General features: G+C 50.5%; 1 protein-coding gene across 1 annotated transcript in view; it reads right to left on the bottom strand.

The window, feature by feature from the left end:
• Positions 1–19,403, bottom strand: part of LOC144481747 (polyunsaturated fatty acid lipoxygenase ALOX15B-like) — a 132,132-nt gene that overhangs the window by 111,316 nt on the left and 1,413 nt on the right. The gene's annotated exons all lie outside the window — the stretch shown is intronic.

The following is a 19,403-nucleotide window of genomic DNA, read 5'->3' as shown; positions in this document are numbered from 1 at the left end:
CCATGCAGACGCTACGACAACGGATGAATGAACACCGCTCGACAATCACCAGGCAAGACTGTTCTCTTCCTGTGGGGGAGCACTTCAGCAGTCACGGGCATTCAGCCTTGGATCTTCAGGTAAGCGTTCTCCAAGGCGGCCTTCACGACACACGACAGCGCAGAGTCGCTGAGCAGAAACTGATAGCCAAGTTCCACACACATGAGGACGGCCTAAACCGGGATGTTGGATTTATGTCACATTATCAGTAACTCCCACAGCTTGTCTCCTGGACTTGCAGAATCTCACTAGCTGTTCTGTCTGGAGACAATACGCATCTCTTTAACCTGTGTTTAATGCTCCCTCCACCCACATTATCTGTACCTTTAAGACCTGGCTGGCTTTAGAGATTCGCATTCTAATTAGTATTCTGTAACTTGATTTCTGTGTCTGTGCCCTGTTTGAGAGCAGATATCCACTCCATCTGACGAAGGAGCAGTGCTCCGAAAGCTTATGGTATTTGATACCAAATAAACCTGTTGGACTTTAACCTGGTGTTGTGAGACTTCTTACTGTGCTTACCCCAGTCCAACGCCGGCATCTCCACATCATGACATAGAATCCCGACAGTGCAGAAGGAATCCATTCGGCCCATCGGGTCTGCACCAGCCACAATCCCACCCAGGCCCTATCCCCATAACCCCATAGATTTACCCTCCTAATCCTCCTGATACTAGGGGCAATTTAGCATGGCCAATCCACCTAACCAGCACGCCTTTCGGACGGTGGGAGGAAACCGGAGCACCCGGAGGAAATCCATGCAGACACGGGGAGAACGTGCAGACTCCGCACAAACAGTGACCCGAGGCCAGGAATCGAACCCGGGTCCCTGGCGCTGTGAGGCAGCAGAGCTAACCCACCGTGCCATCCCAGCCCGTGGAGCACAGAGTCCTGCGTCACGGAGCTGCCCGGAATGAACCTCGGCAAATACCACAGCATCTCTTTTCCCAAAGGTAAGGGAGTCTAAAACTAGAGGGCATAGGTTTAAGGTGAGGGGGAGAGATACAAAAGGGTCCAGAGGGGCAATTGGTGGTGAGTGTCTGGAACAAGCTGCCAGAGGTAGTAGTAGAGGCGGGTACAATTTTATCTTTTAAAAAGCATTTAGATAGTTACATGGGTACGATGGGTATAGAGGGATATGGGCCAAATGCGGTCAATTGGGACTAGCTTAGTGGTTTTTAAAAAAAAGAGCGGCATGGACAAGTTGGGCCGAAGGGCCTGTTTCCATGCTGTAAACCTCTATGACTCTATTTCCCCCCAGAACCTTCTTTGCAAAGGCACATTCCTGAACTGTGTGCCTCACTCAGCCATTTCAGAGGGCAGTTGAGAGTCAACCACATTGCTGTGGCTCTGGAGTCACATGTAGGCCAAACCGGGTAAGGACGGCAGATTTCCTTCCCTAAAGGAAGTTAGTGAACCAGATGGGGTTTTCCCACAATGGACATCATTAGACTTTTAATTCCAAAGACAATTAGGGATGGGGTAATAAATGCTGGCCAGCCAGCGACGCCCATGTCCCAGGAATGAATAAAAAAAGTCTTCCTTGCATGGCCGTCAATTCCTCTTTTTTAACTATCAGAATCTTTACCTGACTTCAAAGAACAAAGAAAATTACAGCACAGGAACAGGCCCTTCGGCCCTCCAAGCCTGCACCGACCATGCTGCCCGACTTAACTAAAACCCCCTACCCTTCCGGGGACCATATCCCTCTATTCCCATCCTATTCATGTACTTGTCAAGACGCCCCTTAAAGGTCACGACCGTATCCGCTTCCACTACCTCCCCCGGCAACGAGTTCCAGGCACCCACTACTCTCTGTGTAAAAAATCTGCCTCGTACATCTCCTTTAAACGGGGCGGCACGGTAGCACAGTGGGTTAGCACTGCTGCTTCACAGCTCCAGGGACCTGGGTTCGATTCCCGGCTCGGGTCACTGTCTGTGTGGAGTTTGCACATTCTCCTCGTGTCTGCGTGGGTTTCCTCCGGGTGCTCCGGTTTCCTCCCACAGTCCAAAGATGTGCGGGTTAGGTTGATTGGCCATGCTAAAAATTGCCCTTAGTGTCCTGGAATGCGTAGGTTAGAGGGATTAGCGGGTAAAATATGTGGGGGTAGGGCCTGGGTGGGATTGTGGTCGGTGCAGACTCGATGGGCCGAATGGCCTCCTTTTGCACTGTAAGGATTCTATGATTCTATGATAAACCTTGCCCCTCGCACCTTAAACCTGTGCCCCCTAGTAATTGACTCTTCCACCCTGGGAAAAAGCTTCTGACTATCCACTCTGTCCATCCCTCTCATAATCTTATAGACTTCTATCAGGTCTCCCCCTCAACCTCCGTCGTTCCAGTGAGAACAAACCAAGTTTCTCCAACCTCTCCTCATAGCTAATGCCCTCCATACCAGGCAACATCCTGGTAAATCTTTTCTGTACCCTCTCCAAAGCCTCCACATCCTCCTGGTAGCGTGGCGACCAGAATTGAACACTATATTCCAAGTGCGGCCTAACTAAGATTCTATAAAGCTGTAACATGACTTGCCAATTTTTAAACTCAATGCCCCGGCCGATGAAGGCAAGCATGCCGTATGCCTTCTTGACTACCTTCTCCACCTGGTGGAGAAGGGCGGCACGGTAGCACAGTGGTTAGCACTGCTGCTTCACAGCTCCAGGGACCTGGGTTCGATCCCCGGCTTGGGTCACTGTCTGTGTGGAGTTTGCACATTCTCCTCGTGTCTGCGTGGGTTTCCTCCGGGTGCTCCGGTTTCCTCCCACAGTCCAAAGATGTGCAGGTTCGGTTGATTGGCTGTGCTAAAATTGCCCCTTAGTGTCTTGAGATGCGTAGGTTAGAGGGATTAGCGGGTAAATATGTAGGGATATGGGGGTGGGGCCTGGGTGGGATTGTGATCGGTGTAGACTCGATGGGCCGAATGGCCTCTTTCTGCACTGTTGGGTTTCTATGATTCTATGATTCACCTGCATTGCCACTTTCAGTGATCTGTATACCTATACACCCAGATCCCTTTGCCTAAACTCCATCTGCCATCTCTCCGCCCAAGTCTCCAACCGATCTATATCCTGCTGTATCCTCTGATGGTCCTCATCGCTATCCGCAAATCCACCAACCTTTGTGTCGTCCACAAACTTACTAATCAAATTCCTCCTGAAGAATTTATTATCCCTGGACATTATAAATGTATCTTTTATTGAGTAAGTAGCCATTACTGAATGGTGGTTCCATTGAGGTCCTTCCACTCTCCCAAGGTTCCTGTTCTGGGACACACATTAGCCAGCATCATTAACCTTGACATCCTTCTTCCTCTGTCAAAACATTCCCACACTTTAGCCATGTCCTACAGCAGTCCCCAGATGTGACTTTTGTAAGGTTTTAACCCCCCTCCCCCCCTTACTGTGCCAGGAATGCGGGCGCCAGAATTCAAGTGGTGAAACTACTTCACTGAGATAAAAGCAGAGCAGCCGCGGAGAATTTGGCAAGTTAGTTACACTTTAACATCGCTGATACTCACCGGTTTGCGATCGATGGAAGACAACAACATTGAATTTGCCGCTTTGGTCTTGGCTCTTTGGGCTTTTTTCTCTCTTTCTTGTGTTGTTTTCCCAAAAATACACCTTCAATCATACAATATCTGACAGAATATCACAAAACATGTCAAACTGATCGTTGCAGGAAGCGCAATAATAATCATGTTGCAGTCTTATACTTCACTACAATTCCGGTCTCGGGTCACTGTCTGTGTGGAGTCTGCACGTTCTCCCCGTGTCTGCACGGGTTTCCTCCGGGTGCTCCGGTTTCCACCCACACTCCAAAGATGTGCAGGCTAGATGGATTGGCCATGCTAAATTGCCCCTTAGTGTCCAAAGATGTGTAGGTTAGGTGGATTGGCCATGCTAAATTGCCCCTTAGTGTCCAAAGATGTGTAGGTTAGGTGGATTGGCCGTGCTAAATTGCCCCTTAGTGTCCAAAGATGTGCAGGTTAGGGGGATTGGCCATGCTAAATTGCCCCTTAGTGTCCAAAGATGTGTAGGTTAGGGGGATTGGCCATGCTAAATTGCCCCTTAGTGTCCAAAGATGTGTAGGTTAGGGGATTGACCATGCTAAATTGTCCCTTAGTATCGAAAGCTGTGTAAGTTAGGTGGATTGGCCATGCTAAATTACCCCTTAGTGTCGAAAGATGTGCGGGTTAGGTGGATTGGCCATGCTAAATTGCCCCTTAGTGTCCAAAGATGTGTAGGTTAGGTGGATTGGCCATGCTAAATTGCCCCTTAGTGTCCAAAGATGTGTAGGTTAGGTGGATTGGCCGTGCTAAATTGCCCCTTAGTGTCCAAAGATGTGCAGGTTAGGGGGATTGGCCATGCTAAATTGCCCCTTAGTGTCCAAAGATGTGTAGGTTAGGGGGATTGGCCATGCTAAATTGCCCCTTAGTGTCCAAAGATGTGTAGGTTAGGGGATTGACCATGCTAAATTGTCCCTTAGTATCGAAAGCTGTGTAAGTTAGGTGGATTGGCCATGCTAAATTACCCCTTAGTGTCGAAAGATGTGCGGGTTAGGTGGATTGGCCATGCTAAATTGTCCCTTAGTGTCGAAAGATGTGCGGGTTAGGTGGATTGGCCATGTTAAATTGCCCCTTAGTGTCCAAAGATGTGCCGGTTAGGGGGATTGGCCATGCTAAATTGCCCCTTAGTGTCCAAAGATGTATAGGTTAGGGGGATTGGCCATGCTAAATTGTCCCTTAGTGTCCAAAGATGTGTAGGTTAGGGGGATTGGTCATGCTAAATTGTCCCTTAGTATCGAAAGCTGTGTAAGTTAGGTGGATTGGCCATGCTAAATTACCCCTTAGTGTCGAAAGATGTGCGGGTTAGGTGGATTGGCCGTGCTAAATTGCCCCTTAGTGTCGAAAGATGTGCAGGTTAGGGGGATTGGCCATGCTAAATTGCCCCTTAGTGTCCAAAGATGTGCGGGTTAGGGGGATTGGCCATGCTAAATTGCCCCTTAGTGTCCAAAGAGGTGCAGGTTAGGGGGATTGGCCGTGCTAAATTGCCCCTTAGTGTCCAAAGATGTGCCGGTTAGGGGGATTGGCCTTGCTAAATTGCCCCTTAGTGTCCAAAGATGTGTAGGTTAGGGGGATTGGCCATGCTAAATTGTCTCTAAGTGTCCAAAGATGTGTAGGTTAGGGGGATTGGTCATGCTAAATTGTCCCTTAGTATCGAAAGCTGTGTAAGTTAGGTGGATTGGCCATGCTAAATTACCCCTTAGTGTCGAAAGATGTGCGGGTTAGGAGGATTGGCCATGCTAAATTGCCCCTTAGTGTCGAAAGATGTGCAGGTTAGGGGGATTGGCCATGCTAAATTGCCCCTTAGTGTCGAAAGATGTGCGGGTTAGGGGGATTGGCCATGCTAAATTGCCCCTTAGTGTCCAAAGATGTGCAGGTTCGGGAGATTGGCCATGCTAAATTGCCCCTTAGTGTCCAAAGATGTGTAGGTTAGGGGATTGACCATGCTAAATTGTCCCTTAGTATCGAAAGCTGTGTAAGTTAGGGGGATTGGCCATGCTAAATTACCCCTTAGTGTCGAAAGATGTGCGGGTTAGGTGGATTGGCCGTGCTAAATTGTCCCTTAGTGTCCAAAGATGTGTAGGTTAGGGGGATTGGCCGTGCTAAATTGCCCCTTAGTGTCCAAAGATGTGCGGGTTAGGGGGATTGGCCGTGCTAAATTGCCCCTTAGTGTCCAAAGATGTGCGGGTTAGGGTGGGATAGATTGTCCCTTAGCACATAGTTCTGGACCTTGGAATGCACCAGTCGGCAACACTCGGAGGAGGACAATCCTCTGCACTGGAAGGTCAACAGACCAGGGTGTTCAGTATGGGGCCTCAACCATTTACAACTTATATCAAGAATTGATCCCTGGGATGGCAGCTCTGTCTCATGAGGAGAGACTAAGTCGGTTAGGATTATATTCGGCCCTTCGAGCCTGCTCCACCATTCATTTTGATCATGGCTGATCATCAAATTCAATATCCTGATTTCCCCCCCCTTCCCCCCATATCCCTCAATCCCTTTAGCCCCAAGAGCTATACAACGTTTTGGCCTCAGCTACTTTCTGTGGGAGCGAATTCCACACATTCACCACCCTCTGGGTGAAGAAATTTCTCCTCACCTCAGTTCTAAAAGGTTTCCCCCTTATCCTCAAACTATGACCCCCTAGTTCTGGACTCCCCCCACCATTGGGAACATTCTTTCTCAAGTAAAGTTTATTTATTAGTGTCACAAGTAAGGCTTACATTAACACTGCAATGAAGTTACTGTGGAAATCCCCGAGTCGCCACACTTCGGTGCCTGTTCAGGTAAACTGAGGGAGAATTTAGCACGGCTAATCCACCTAGCCAGCACGTCTTTCAGACTGTGGGAGGAAACCGGAACACCCGGGGAAAACCCACGCAGACATGGGGAGAACATGCAGACTCTGCACAGACAGTGACCCAAGCCGGGAATCGAACCGGGTCCCTGGAGATGTGAGGCAGCAGTGCTAACCACTGTGCCACCGTGCCGCCCACCTGAATCTATCCTGTCTAACCCTGTTAGAATGTTATAAGTTTCTATGAGATCCCCTCTCACTCTTCTAAACTCCAGTGAATATAATCCTAACCGACTTAGTCTCTCCTCATATGACAGACCTGCCATCCCAGGAATCAGCCTAGTAAACCTTCGCTGTACTCCCTCTATAGCAAGGACATCCTTCCTCAGATAAGGACACCAAAACTGCACACACAATACTCCAGGTGTGGCCTCACCAACGCCCTGTACAATTGCAACAAAACATCCCTATCCCTATACTCAAATCCTCTTGCTATGAAGGACAACATACCATTTGCCTTCTTTACTGCCTGCTGTACCTGCGCGCTTACTTTCAGCGACAAACTCTCTCAATTTACACCCATTCCGAATGACACAGAGGGATCTGGGTGTCCTGGATCAGGAAATGTTTACATGCAGATACAACAAGTGTTTAGGAGGACAAATGGAATGTTGGTGTTTATTGCCGGGGGGTGGAGGATGAAAATAGGAATGTTTTACTGCAGTTTGTGCAGTTTTACTCTGTTTGTGAACAGAATTCCCACTCACCTGAAGAAGGGGCTTAGAGCTTCGAAAGCTTGTGTGGCTTTTGCTACCAAATAAACCTGTTGGACTTTAACCTGGTGTTGTTAAACTTCTTACTGTGTTTACCCCAGTCCAACGCCGGCATCTCCACATCAGTACTGCAGTTGTACAGGGCCTTGGCGAGATTATATCTGGAGCTCTGTGCACAATTTTCATCTCCTTACTTAAGAAAGGATACAGTTGCTTTTGGAGAAGTCCAGATAAGGTTTACTCGACTGGTTCCTGGGAAGGGTTATTGTCTGAGTAAAGCTTGGGCCCGTATCCGTTGGAGTTTAGAAGAATGAGATCTTATCGAAGCGTACTAGATGGCCATCTTATCGAAGCATACCAGTAGGCCATCGGGCTAGATGGCCTACTCCTGCTCCTATTTCTTATGTTCTTATGTGCAAGGGAACTAGATAGGGTGGATGCCAGGAAAATATTTTCACTTGTGGAAGATATGTGGAACCAGGAGTTTAAAAATAATGGATTTCCTATTTAAGACGGAAATGGGGTAGTGCATTTCTCTCAGAGAGTGGCCAGTGGGTGGGATTCACGTCCCCAGCGAGCAGGTGAGGCTCCATCGCTCAATACTTTAAGGTAGAGTGGGAGAGATCTTTGATTAAGGAGGGCGGGGTGTAGACCAGAAAGATGAAGCCACAATCAGATCAGCCCTTTTCTTATCAAAAGTATTTTTCTCAAATCCCCTCAATCTCCTGCCCCTCACCCTAAATCTATGTCCCCTTGTGACTGACCCTTCAACCAGGGGGAGCAGCTGCTTCTTACTCCCCCTGTCCACACCCCTCAGAATCTTATACACCTTAATCATGTTCCCCCTCAGCCTTCTCTGCTCCAGAGAAAACAATCCCAGCCTATCCAGTCTCTCCTTATCGCTCAAACGCTCCACCCCAGGCAGCATCCTGGTGAACCTCCTCTGTACCCCCCTCTCGTGCAATCACATCTTTCCCATCGTGAGGTGACCAGAACAGCGCACAGTACTCCAGCTGTGGCCTCACCGACACTCTGTACAACTCCAACATCACCTCCTCGCTCTTCTACTCTATATCATGACAGTTGAAAACAAGTACTCCATATGCCTTCTTAACGATCCTGTTCACCTGGTCTGCTGCCTTCAGGGATCTGTGAATAATTACCCCAAGCTCCCTCTGTTCCTCGGAGCTTCCCAGTGTCCTGCCATTTATTAAATACTGCTCGTCGTGTTCCTTCTTCCAAAGTGCATCACCTCGAACACCATCTGCCTCTGCTCTGCCCATCTGACCAACCCATCTATATCTTCCTGAAACCTATCACCTTCTTCTTCACTACTAACCACCCGACCAATCTTGGTGTCACCTGAAAACTTGCTTCACATTCCCCCCACATTCTCATCACTAATGTCTATAACAAACAGTAAGGATCTCAGTAATGTGGTGCGCCACTGGACACCGGCCTCCAGTCACTCAAACAACCTTCTACCACCACCCTTTGTGTCCTGTTACTAATCCAGTTCCTGATCCATCTCGCCAAGTTTCCCTGAATCCCAAGTCTTTTAACCTTCTCAACCAGTCTCCCATGTTGGGACCTTGTCAAAGGCTTTGCTACATCAACTGAACTCTCCCCCCCCCGCATCCACACACTCCATCACACTTTCAAAACATTCTATCAGATTTGTCAGGCGTGATGTCCCTCTGACGAAGCCACGCTGACTCTCCCTAATTACCCCAATGCCTTTCCAAGTGGACATAGATTCTCTCCTTCAGAGATTTCTCCAATAGTTTCCCGAACACTGACGTGAGGCTCACCGGTGTGGAATTTCCTAGTTCATCACTACCACCGCTTCTTGCAAAATGGAACCACATTAGTCATTCTCTAGCCCTCTGGCATGTTGCCCGTGGTGAGAGAGGAATTAAACATTTGTGTCAGAGCCCCTGGAATTTCCTGTCTCACCCCCAACAGCATACCGTTCATAGAGAAGGAAAGGCGAGAGTGCAGAATGTAGTGTTACAGTCACAGCTAGGGTGTAGAGATAGAGTACATAGATTTGACTTATTATTGTCACATGTACTGGGATACAGTGAAAAATATTGTTTCTTGCGCGCTATACAGACAAAGCATAGAGAAGGAAAGGAGAGGGTGCAGAATGTAGTGTTACAGACATAGCTAGGGTGAAGAGAAAGATCAACTTAATGCGAGGTAGGTCCATTCAAAAGTCTGACGGCAGCAGGGAAGAAACTGTTCTTGAGTCGGTTGGTGCGTGACCTCAGACTTTTGTATCTTTTTCCCGATGGAAGAAGGTGGAAGAGAGAATGTCCGGGGTGCGTGGGGGGTCCTTAATTATGCCAGCTGCTTTTCCCCGAGGCAGCGGGAAGTGTAGACAGAGTCAATGGATGGGAGGTCGGTTTGCGTGATGGATTGGGCTACATTCACGACCTTTTGTAGTTCCTTGCGGTCTTGGGCAGAGCAGGAGCCCGGACCAAGCTGTGATACAACCAGAAAGAATGCTTTCTATGGTGCATCTGTAAAAGTTGGTGAGAGTCGTAGCTGACATGCCAAATTTCCTTCGTCTTCTGAGAAAGTAGAGGCATTGGTGGGGCTTTCTTAACTATAGTGTCGGCATGGGGGGGACCAGGACAGGTTGTTGGTGATCTGGACACCCAGAAACATTGAACACTTGTCTGGTTTGGTTCTCCAGAATGCGAATCAGCACCGTGCCATCCCTTGTTGGACCTTCAACATATTGATTAAAAACTCCCTGAATATATCTCAAGAAATCCGCCCCCCCTAAACCCTGAACACGATGACTATCCTAATTTATACTGGGGAAGAGGAACTCCTCCCAGTGTAACTACCCAATAATAACTCTTACACGACTCAGTGAAGTGAATACATACCAGTTCCGTGCGGCTAACAGGGAATGGTGCCCCCTGGGGGACTAACAGGGAACTGTGCCCCCTGGGGTACTAATGGGGAACCGCAACCCCTGGGGGACTAACACGGAATGGTGCCCCCTGGGGGGCTAACAGGGAACGGTGCCTCCTGGGGGGCTAACATGGAACGGAGCCCCCTGGGGGCTAACAGGGAATAGCACCCCCTGGGGGGCTAACAGGGAACGACGTCCCCTGGGGGCTAACATGGAACGGAGCCCCGTGGGGGACTAACAGGGAATAGCGCCCCCTTGGGGCTAACAGGGAATGGTGCCTCCTGGGGGCTAACAGGGAACGATGTCCCCTGGGGGACTAACAGGGAATAGCGCACCCTTGGGGCTAACAGGGAACGGTGCCTCCTGGGGGCTAACAGGGAACGATGTCCCCTGGGGGGCTAACAGGAAATGGCGCCCCCCCGGGGGACAACAGGGAATGGCACCGCCTGGGGGGACTAACAAGGAATGGCGCTCCCTGGGGGAACTAACAGGGAATGGCGTCCCCTGGGGAGACTAACAGGGAACGGAGCCCCCTGTGGGGCTAACTGGGAATGGCGCCCCCTGGGAGGACTAACAGGGAATGGCGTCCCCTGGGGGACAACAGGGCATGGCACTCCCTGGGGGACAACAGGGCATGGTGCCCCCTGGGGGACAACAGGGAACAGCACCCACTGGGGGACTAACAGGGAACGACGCCCCCCTGAGGAGCTAACAGGTAACGGCACTCCCTGGGGGGACAAACGAGGAATGATGCCCTTTGGGGGGGGGGGGGGGCTAACAGGTCATGGTGCCCCCTGAGGGGCTAACAAGGAACGGCACCCCCTGGGGGGCTAACAGGTCATGGCGCCACCTGTGTGGCGAACAGGGCATGGTCCCCTCTAGGGGTTTAACAGGGTAAGAAGTCTCACAACACCAGGTTAAAGTCCAACAGGTTTATTTGGTAGCACAAGCCACACAAGCTTTTGGAGCTCCAAGCCCCTTCTTCAGGTGAGTGGGAGTTGAGTTCACCAATGGCATATATAGACACAAACTCAATTTACAAGATAATGGTTGGAATGCGAGTCTTTACAGGTAATCAAGTCTTAAAGGTACAGACAATGTGAGTGGAGAGAGGGTTAAGCACAGGTTAAAGAGATGCGTATTGTCTCCAGACAGGACAGTTAGTGAGATTTTGCAAACCCAGGCAAGTCATGGGGGTTACAGATAGTGTGACATGAATCCAAGATCCCGGTTTAGGCCGTCCTCATGTGTGCGGAACTTGGCTATCAGTTTCTGCTCAGCGACTCTGCGCTGTCGTGTGTCGTGAAGGCCGCCTTCAAGGCTTGCAAAATCTCACTAACTGTCCTGTCTGGAGACAATACACATCTCTTTAACCTGTGCTTAACGCTCTCTCCACTCACATTGTCTGTACCTTTAAGACTTGATTACCTGTAAAGACTCGCATTCCAACCATTATTCTGTAAATTGAGTTTGTGTCTTTATATGCCCCGTTTGTGAATTGAAATCCCACTCACCTGTCGAAGGAGCAGCGCTCCGAAAGCTAGTGGATTTTGTTACCAGATAAACCTGTTGGACTTTAACCTGGTGTTGTGAGACTTCTCACTGTGTTCACCCCAGTCCAACGCCGGCATCTCCACATCAGGTTTAACAGGGAATGGTGCCCCCTGGGGGGCGAACAGGGAACGGCACCTAATAGGGGAACAACAGGTCACAGCGCCACCTGTGTGGTGAACAGGGAACAGCACCCCCTGGGGGACTAACAGGGAACGGCACCCCTGGGGGGGTGGTGTAACAGGGAACGGCACCTAATAGGGGACAACAGGGAACGGTGCCCCCTGGGGGAGGGTAACAGGACATGACGCCCCCTGGAGGTCCAATGGAAACTGCAACCCTTGGGGAGTTTAACGGGAAACACTGCCCCCTTGGGGGCGAACAGGGCACAGTGCCCCAGAGGGGTGTAAAAGGGAATGGCATCCTCTGGGTGGCCAACGGAGAATGGCGCTCCAGGGGGGAAAACGGGGAATAGTGCCTCCTGGGGGTTTAACAGGGCATGGCGTCCCCAACAGAACCCCTCGCCCACCCCAACAGAATCCCTCTCCTACCCCAACAGAACCTCTTTGTTTGACTGGGGTGAGACTGGGGGAGAGAGTCTTAGCAGGAGTGCTGAGAGTAAGCAAAGAAGTGATTTAATTATTCATTTATTCATTTAAGGGTATTCCTTGTATATTTCGCGGGCTTTTTTCAGGGTTTTGAATTGAGGAAGTGAGGTCAGCTGAAGGGGAATCTGGGAGGTTGAGTCTTAGTATAAAAGGCAGTTACCTGGGGGGTTCGTCGGGAGCATAAAAAGCCGGCTGCACTATACAGCGGGCAGCGTCGGGAGCGGGCAGTGGAGTGAGTGGGTAGCAGAGTGTGAACTATAAGGGCTTTGGCTCACAGGGATTAGGCTGAAAGGGCGAGGCAAGGCTAGTTATTTTTTACCCAACCCTATAAAGGATAAGGGCAGGTATGAGTGATCGGCCAGTTCAGTGCTTCCGATGTGGGATGTGGGAGTTCCTGCAAACACCTAGCTTCCCAGAGGTTCACATATGTGCCAGGTGCGTGGAACTGCAGCTCTTGAGGGACCGTGTTAGGGAACTGGAGCTGCAGATCGCTGACCTTAGTCTAGTCAGGGAAAATGGGAGAAAAATTGACAGGAGTTATAGGCAACTAGTTACACCGGGGCATCGGGAGAATGACACGTGGGTCACAGTTAGGAGGAGTAAAGGGCAGAAGGGTAAAGTACCAGAGAGTACTCCAGTGGCGGTCTCTCAAAATAGGAAGGGCTTGGTGACAGGTGTGAGAGGGGAGGGGAGTGGACAGTTAGAAGAGGGGTCACCTGTGGTTGTCCCACTCCAAAACAGGTACATTGTTTTAGATAGTGTGGAGGAGTGTGCCTCTCCAGGGGTAAGACACAGTGACCAGGTCACTGGCACACAGTCAGGCTCTGTGGCCCGGAAAGGAAAGAGAGGGGTTAGGAGAGCAATAGTGGTGGGGGATGCGTCAGTTAGAGGCACAGACAGGCGATTCTGTGGGTGCGAACGGGACTCCAGGATGGTAGTCTGCCCACCTGGTGCTGGGGTCACGGATGTCTCCGAGCGGATAGGAGGCATATTAAAAGGGGAAGATAAAGAAACGGATGTCATTATACACATTGGTGGAAATGACGTAGATAGGAAGAGCAGGGGGATCCTAAGAGAGCAATTCAGGGAGTTGGGAAATAGGTTAAAAAGTAGGGTCACTAGGGTGGCCATCTCTGGGCTGCTCCCAATGCCTCGTGCCAGTGAGGCTAAGAATAGGGAGTTGGTACAAATGAATGCCTGGCTAAAGGACTGGTCCAGGAGGGAGGGCTTTATTTTCATAGACCAATGGGAGGTTTTCAGGAGAGGATGGCACCTGTACAAGAGGGAGGGGTCACAACTAAGTTGGAAGGGCACAAATATCCTGGCTGGGAGCTTTACTAATGCAGTTCGGGGGGGTTTAAACTAGTATGGCAGGGGGGTGGGGATCAAACTATTAGGTCTACAAGTGTGGTGGCTGGGGACGAGCTTGGGGCTGGGACAAGACTGGCAAAGAAGAAGAGCACTCTGGGGGAGGACGACCTCACTGGGCCTGGAGGTCTGGAGTGCTTATACTTCAATGCAAGGAGCGTAGCAGGTAAGACAGACAAACTTGGGGCCTTAATGCTTACGAGGAATTTGGATGTGGTTGCGGTGACAGAGACTTGGTTGAAAGAGGGACAGGACTGGCAGCTGAATATTCCAGGGTACAAGTGTTTTAGGCGAGACAGAGGAGGGGCCAAAAGAGGTGGGGGAGTAGCGGTATTAGTTAGAGAGCATATTACAGCGGTGCAGAGGGAGGACAATTCAGAGGGGTCGTGTAACGAGTCACTCTGGGTGGAGCTTAGAAACAGGAAGGGCGCGGTCACTATGTTGGGGGTATACTACAGGCCCCCCAACAGCCCAAGGGAAGTGGAAGAACGGATATGTCAGGAGATACTGGATAGGTGCAGGAAAAATAGGGTTGTTGTAGTGGGAGACTTCAATTTCCCTGGTATAGACTGGAAATCGCTGAGGGCAGGGACTCTGAATGGGGAGGAATTTGTAAAATGCGTACAGGAGGGTTCTTTGGAACAATATGTAGACAGCCCGACTAGAGAGGGGGCTATACTGGACCTGGTACTGGGGAATGAGCCCGGTCAGGTCTTCAAAGTTTCGGTAGGGGAACATGTGGCAAATAGTGACCACAATTCTGTTAGCTTTAGGATAGTGATGGAAAAGGATGAGTGGTGTCCCAAGGGTAAGGTGTTGGATTGGGGGAAGGCTAACTTTAGTGGGATCAGGCAGAAATTGGCAGCTCTTGATTGGGAGAGGCTGTTTGAGGGTAAATCCACATCTGGTATGTGGCAGTCTTTTAAGGAACGGTTGTTAGGGCTGCAGGACAAGCATGTGCCTGTAAAAAAGAAAAATAGGAAGGGTAGGATTAGAGAACCGTGGATAACCAGGGAAATTGAGGGACTGGTCAAAAAGAAAAGAGAGGCGTATGTTAGGTCCAAGCAGCTAAAAACGGAGGGAGCTCTGGAGGAGTACAAAGAAAGTAGGAAAGTACTCAAACGGGGAATTAGAAGAGCAAAAAGGGGTCACGAAATGTTCTTGGCAGACAGGATTAAGGAGAATCCCAAGGCATTTTATTCATACGTTAGGAACAAAAGGGTTGTTAGGGAAAAAATCGGACCTCTCAGGGACAAAAGTGGGGACTTATGCTTGGAGCCCAAAGAAGTAGGGGAGATCCTAAATGAATACTTTGCGTCGGTATTCACAAAGGAGAGGGATGTGTTGACTGGGAGTGTCTCGGAGGGGAGTGTTGAACCGTTGGAGAAAATCTCCATTACAAAGGAGGAAGTGTTAGGTTTGTTAGAGAATATAAAGACTGACAAATCCCCAGGGCCTGATGGAATCTATCCAAGGCTGCTCAGGGAGACGAGAGGTGAAATCGTTGGGCCTCTGACGCAAATCTTTGTCTCGTCACTGGACGCAGGTGAGGTCCCAGAGGATTGGAGGATAGCTAATGTGGTCCCGTTATTTAAGAAGGGTAGGAAGGATAACCCGGGTAATTATAGGCCGGTGAGCTTGACGTCCGTGGTGGGGAAGTTGTTGGAGAAGATTCTTAAAGATAGGATGTATGCGCATTTAGAAAGGAATAAACTCATTAACGATAGTCAACATGGTTTTGTGAGAGGGAGGTCATGCCTCACTAACCTGGTGGTGTTTTTTGAAGAAGTGACCAGAATGGTTGACGAAGGAAGGGCCGTGGATGTTGTCTATATGGACTTTAGTAAAGCGTTTGACAAAGTCCCTCATGGTAGGCTGGTGAAAAAGGTTGGATCTCATGGGATAAAGGGGGAGGTGGCTAAATGGGTGGAGAACTGGCTTGGTCATAGAAGACAGAGGGTGGTAGTGGAAGGGTCTTTTTCCGGCTGGAGGCCTGTGACTAGTGGTGTTCCGCAGGGCTCTGTATTGGGACCTCTGCTGTTTGTGATTTATATAAATGATCTGGAAGAAGGAGTAACTGGGGTGATCAGTAAGTTTGCGGACGACACAAAACTGGCAGGACTTGCAGATAGTGAGGAACATTGTCAGAGGCTACAGAAGGATATAGATAGGCTGGAAATTTGGGCAAAGAAATGGCAGATGGAGTTCAATCCTGATAAATGCGAAGTGATGCATTTTGGTGGGAATAATGTAGGGAGGAGCTACACGATAAATGGAAGAACCATAAAGGGTGTAGAGACGCAGAGGGACCTGGGTGTGCAAGTCCACAGATCTTTGAAGGTGACGTCACAGGTGGAGAAGGTGGTGAAGAAGGCATATGGCATGCTTGCCTTTATAGGACGGGGCATAGAGTATAAAAGTTGGGGTCTGATGTTGCAGATGTATAGAACGTTGGTTCGGCCGCATTTGGAATACTGCGTCCAGTTCTGGTCGCCACACTACCAGAAGGACGTGGAGGCTTTGGAGAGAGTGCAGAGGAGGTTTACCAGGATGTTGCCTGGTATGGAGGGGCTTGGTTATGCGGAGAGATTGGGGAAACTGGGGTTGTTCTCCTTGGAAACATGGAGGATGATGGGAGACTTAATAGAGGTGTATAAAATTATGAAAGGCATAGATAGGGTGAACGGTGGGAAGCTTTTCCCCGGGTCGGTGGTGACGTTCACAAGGGGTCATAGGTTCAAGGTGAAGCGGGGGAGGTTTAACACAGATATCAGAAGGACATATTTTACACAGAGGGTCGTGGGGGCCTGGAATGTGTTGCCGGGCAAGGTGGTGGAGGCGGACACACTGGGAACGTTTAAGACTTATCTAGACAGCTATATGAACGGAGTGGGAATGGAGGGATACAAAAGAGTGGTCTAGTTTGGACCAGGGAGCGGCGCGGGCTAATTGTTCTTTGTTTCTCGTTTCAAGGCTTCATTCTATGATCATCTTGCTGGTGCCAGTACAGAGCGAGACTGCGGATAGTTGGGAACCTGTCTCGGGGGCAGGGAATTCAGATGGTGTTCGTAAAGCAGAAGTGGAAATGAATAGGGTCGGGAAGCATTTTCTGATCAGGGCCAGTGTGATCTCCTGGACTCGTTTCGATCGCCACAGGGGGTCGGAGAGGAATTTCCCAGATTTTTTTTTCCCCCATATCGGCCCTGGGGTTTTCACTCTGGGTTTTCGCCTCTCCCTGGAGATCACATGGTCTGGAATGGGGGGGTGGGGGTGAGTTAATAGGTTGTGATGAACAAAGCATCGTAGCTGTGAGGGACAGCTCGGTGGATAGGATATTAGGATGTAGATAGGCTGGAAAATTGGGCGGGGATCCTGGATTCAGGATTCAATCCTGGACCGGGGAGCGGCGCGGGCTTGGAGGGCCAAAGGGCCTGTTCCTGTGCTGTATTGTTCTTTGTTCTTGTTCTTAACCCCACTCCTACCCCAACAGAATCCCTCTCCTACCCCAACAGAACCCCTCGCCCACCCCAACAGAACCCCTCTCCTACCCCAACAGAACCCCTCTCCTACCCCAACAGAACCCCTCTCCTACCCCAACAGAACCCCTCTCCTACCCCAACAGAACCCCTCTCCTACCCCAACAGAACCCCTCTCCTACCCCAACAGAACCCCTCTCCTACCCCAACAGAACCCCTCTCCTACCCCAACAGAACCCCTCTCCTACCCCAACAGAACCCCTCTCCTACCCCAACAGAACCCCTCTCCTACCCCAACAGAACCCCTCTCCTACCCCAACAGAATCCCTATCCTACCCCAACAGAACCCCTCTCCTACCCCAACAGAACCCCTCTCCTACCCCAACAGAATCCCTATCCTACCCCAAAAGTACCCCTCTCCTACCCCAACAGAATCCCTATCCTACCCCAACAGAATCCCTATCCTACCCCAACAGAACCCCTCTCCTACCCCAACAGAACCCCTCTCCTACCCCAACAGAATCCCTTTCCTACCCCAACAGTACCCCTCTCCTACCCCAACAGAACCCCTCTCCTACCCCAACAGAATCCCTCTCCTACCCCAACAGAACCCCTCGCCCACCCCAACAGAATCCCTCTCCTACCCCAACAGAACCCCTCTCCTACCCCAACAGAATCCCTCGCCTACCCCAACAGAACCCATCTCCTATCCCAACAGAACCCCTCTCATACCCCAGCAGAACGCCTCTCATACCTCAGCAGAACCCCTCGCCTACCCTAACAGAACCCCTCACCTACCCCAACAGAACCCCTCTCCTACCCCAACAGAACCCCTCTCCTACCCCAACAGAATCCCTCTCCTACCCCAGCAGAACCCCTCTCATACCCCAACAGAACCCCTCGCCTACCCCAACAGAACCCCTCTCCTACCCAACAGAACCCCTCGCCTCCCCCAGTGGGTTAGCGCTGCTGCCTCACAGTGCCAGGGACCCGGGTTCGATTCCCAGCTTGAGTCACTGTCTGTGTGGAGTCTGCACGTTCTCCCCGTGTCTGCGTGGGTTTCCTCCGAGTGCTCCGGTTTCCTCCCACAGTCCGAAAGACGCGCTGGTTCGGGTGCATTGAATAACAGAATCATAGAATCCCTACAGTGCAGAAGGAGGCCATTCAGCCCATTGAGTCTGCACTGACAACAGTCCCACCTGGGCCCTATCCCAGTAACCCCCACACATTTACCCTGCTAATCCCTCTAACCAACGCATCCCGGGACACGAAGGGACAATTTAGCACGGCCAATGCACCTAACCCGCACATCTTTGGACTGTGGGAGGAAACCGGAGCACCCGGAGGAAACCCACGCAGACACGGGGAGAACGTGCAGACTCCGCACAGACGGTGACCCGAAGCCAGGAATCGAACCCGGGTCCCTGGCGCTGTGAGGCAGCAGCGCTAACCCACTGTGCCACCGTGCCGCTGGGATTGAACCCGGGTCCCTGGCGCTGTGAGGCAGCAGCGCTAACCCACTGTGTCACCGTTGGCCATGCTAAAGTGCCCCTTAGTATCAGGGGGACTGGTTAGAGTAAATGCCTGGGGATAGGGCCTGGGTGAGATTGTGGTCGGTGCAGACTCGATGGGCCGAATGGCCTCTTTCTGCACTGCAGGGATTCTGTGACACAAAATTCCAGCTGAGGACAGTTTAAGGAAACTTCCTCGCTCTTGTAGTCGATATCCCCTATTTGTTACATGCTACATGCTTTTTTATCGCAACCTGTCTCCCCAACTCCAATAATTTACACACTCGGGTCTCTCCGACACCCAGTTTGGAACTGGAACCCTTCATTTCATATTGTTCATGTCATTCTCACTCTGAATATGAATCCATTCACATTCCCCTGAACCAACAGAAAGCCTTTTCCAGTCTCTCTAAGCATAGCTGAAGCGCCCTTCCCCGGTATCCAGTGACAGACAGATACACCCAGAGGCAACACAGACACGCACGCACAGACACACACACACAGACACACACACACAGACACCCTCACAGACACACACACACGCACAGATAGACACAGATACACACACCCTCATAGACACACACGCACAGATACAGACACACACACACGCACGCACAGACACATATACCCTCATAGACACACACCCTATAGATACACTCACACACATAAACACACACCCTCATAGACACACACACACGCACAGATAGACACACGCACAGACACACACGCACAGACACACACGCACAGACACACACGCACAGACACACACGCACAGACACACACGC

This window comes from Mustelus asterias, chromosome 31 (assembly GCF_964213995.1).
Source record: "Mustelus asterias chromosome 31, sMusAst1.hap1.1, whole genome shotgun sequence".
Lineage (NCBI taxonomy): Eukaryota > Metazoa > Chordata > Chondrichthyes > Carcharhiniformes > Triakidae > Mustelus > Mustelus asterias.
Note: the sequence above shows the minus strand (reverse complement) of the source record. Positions and strands in the feature narration are given on the sequence as shown.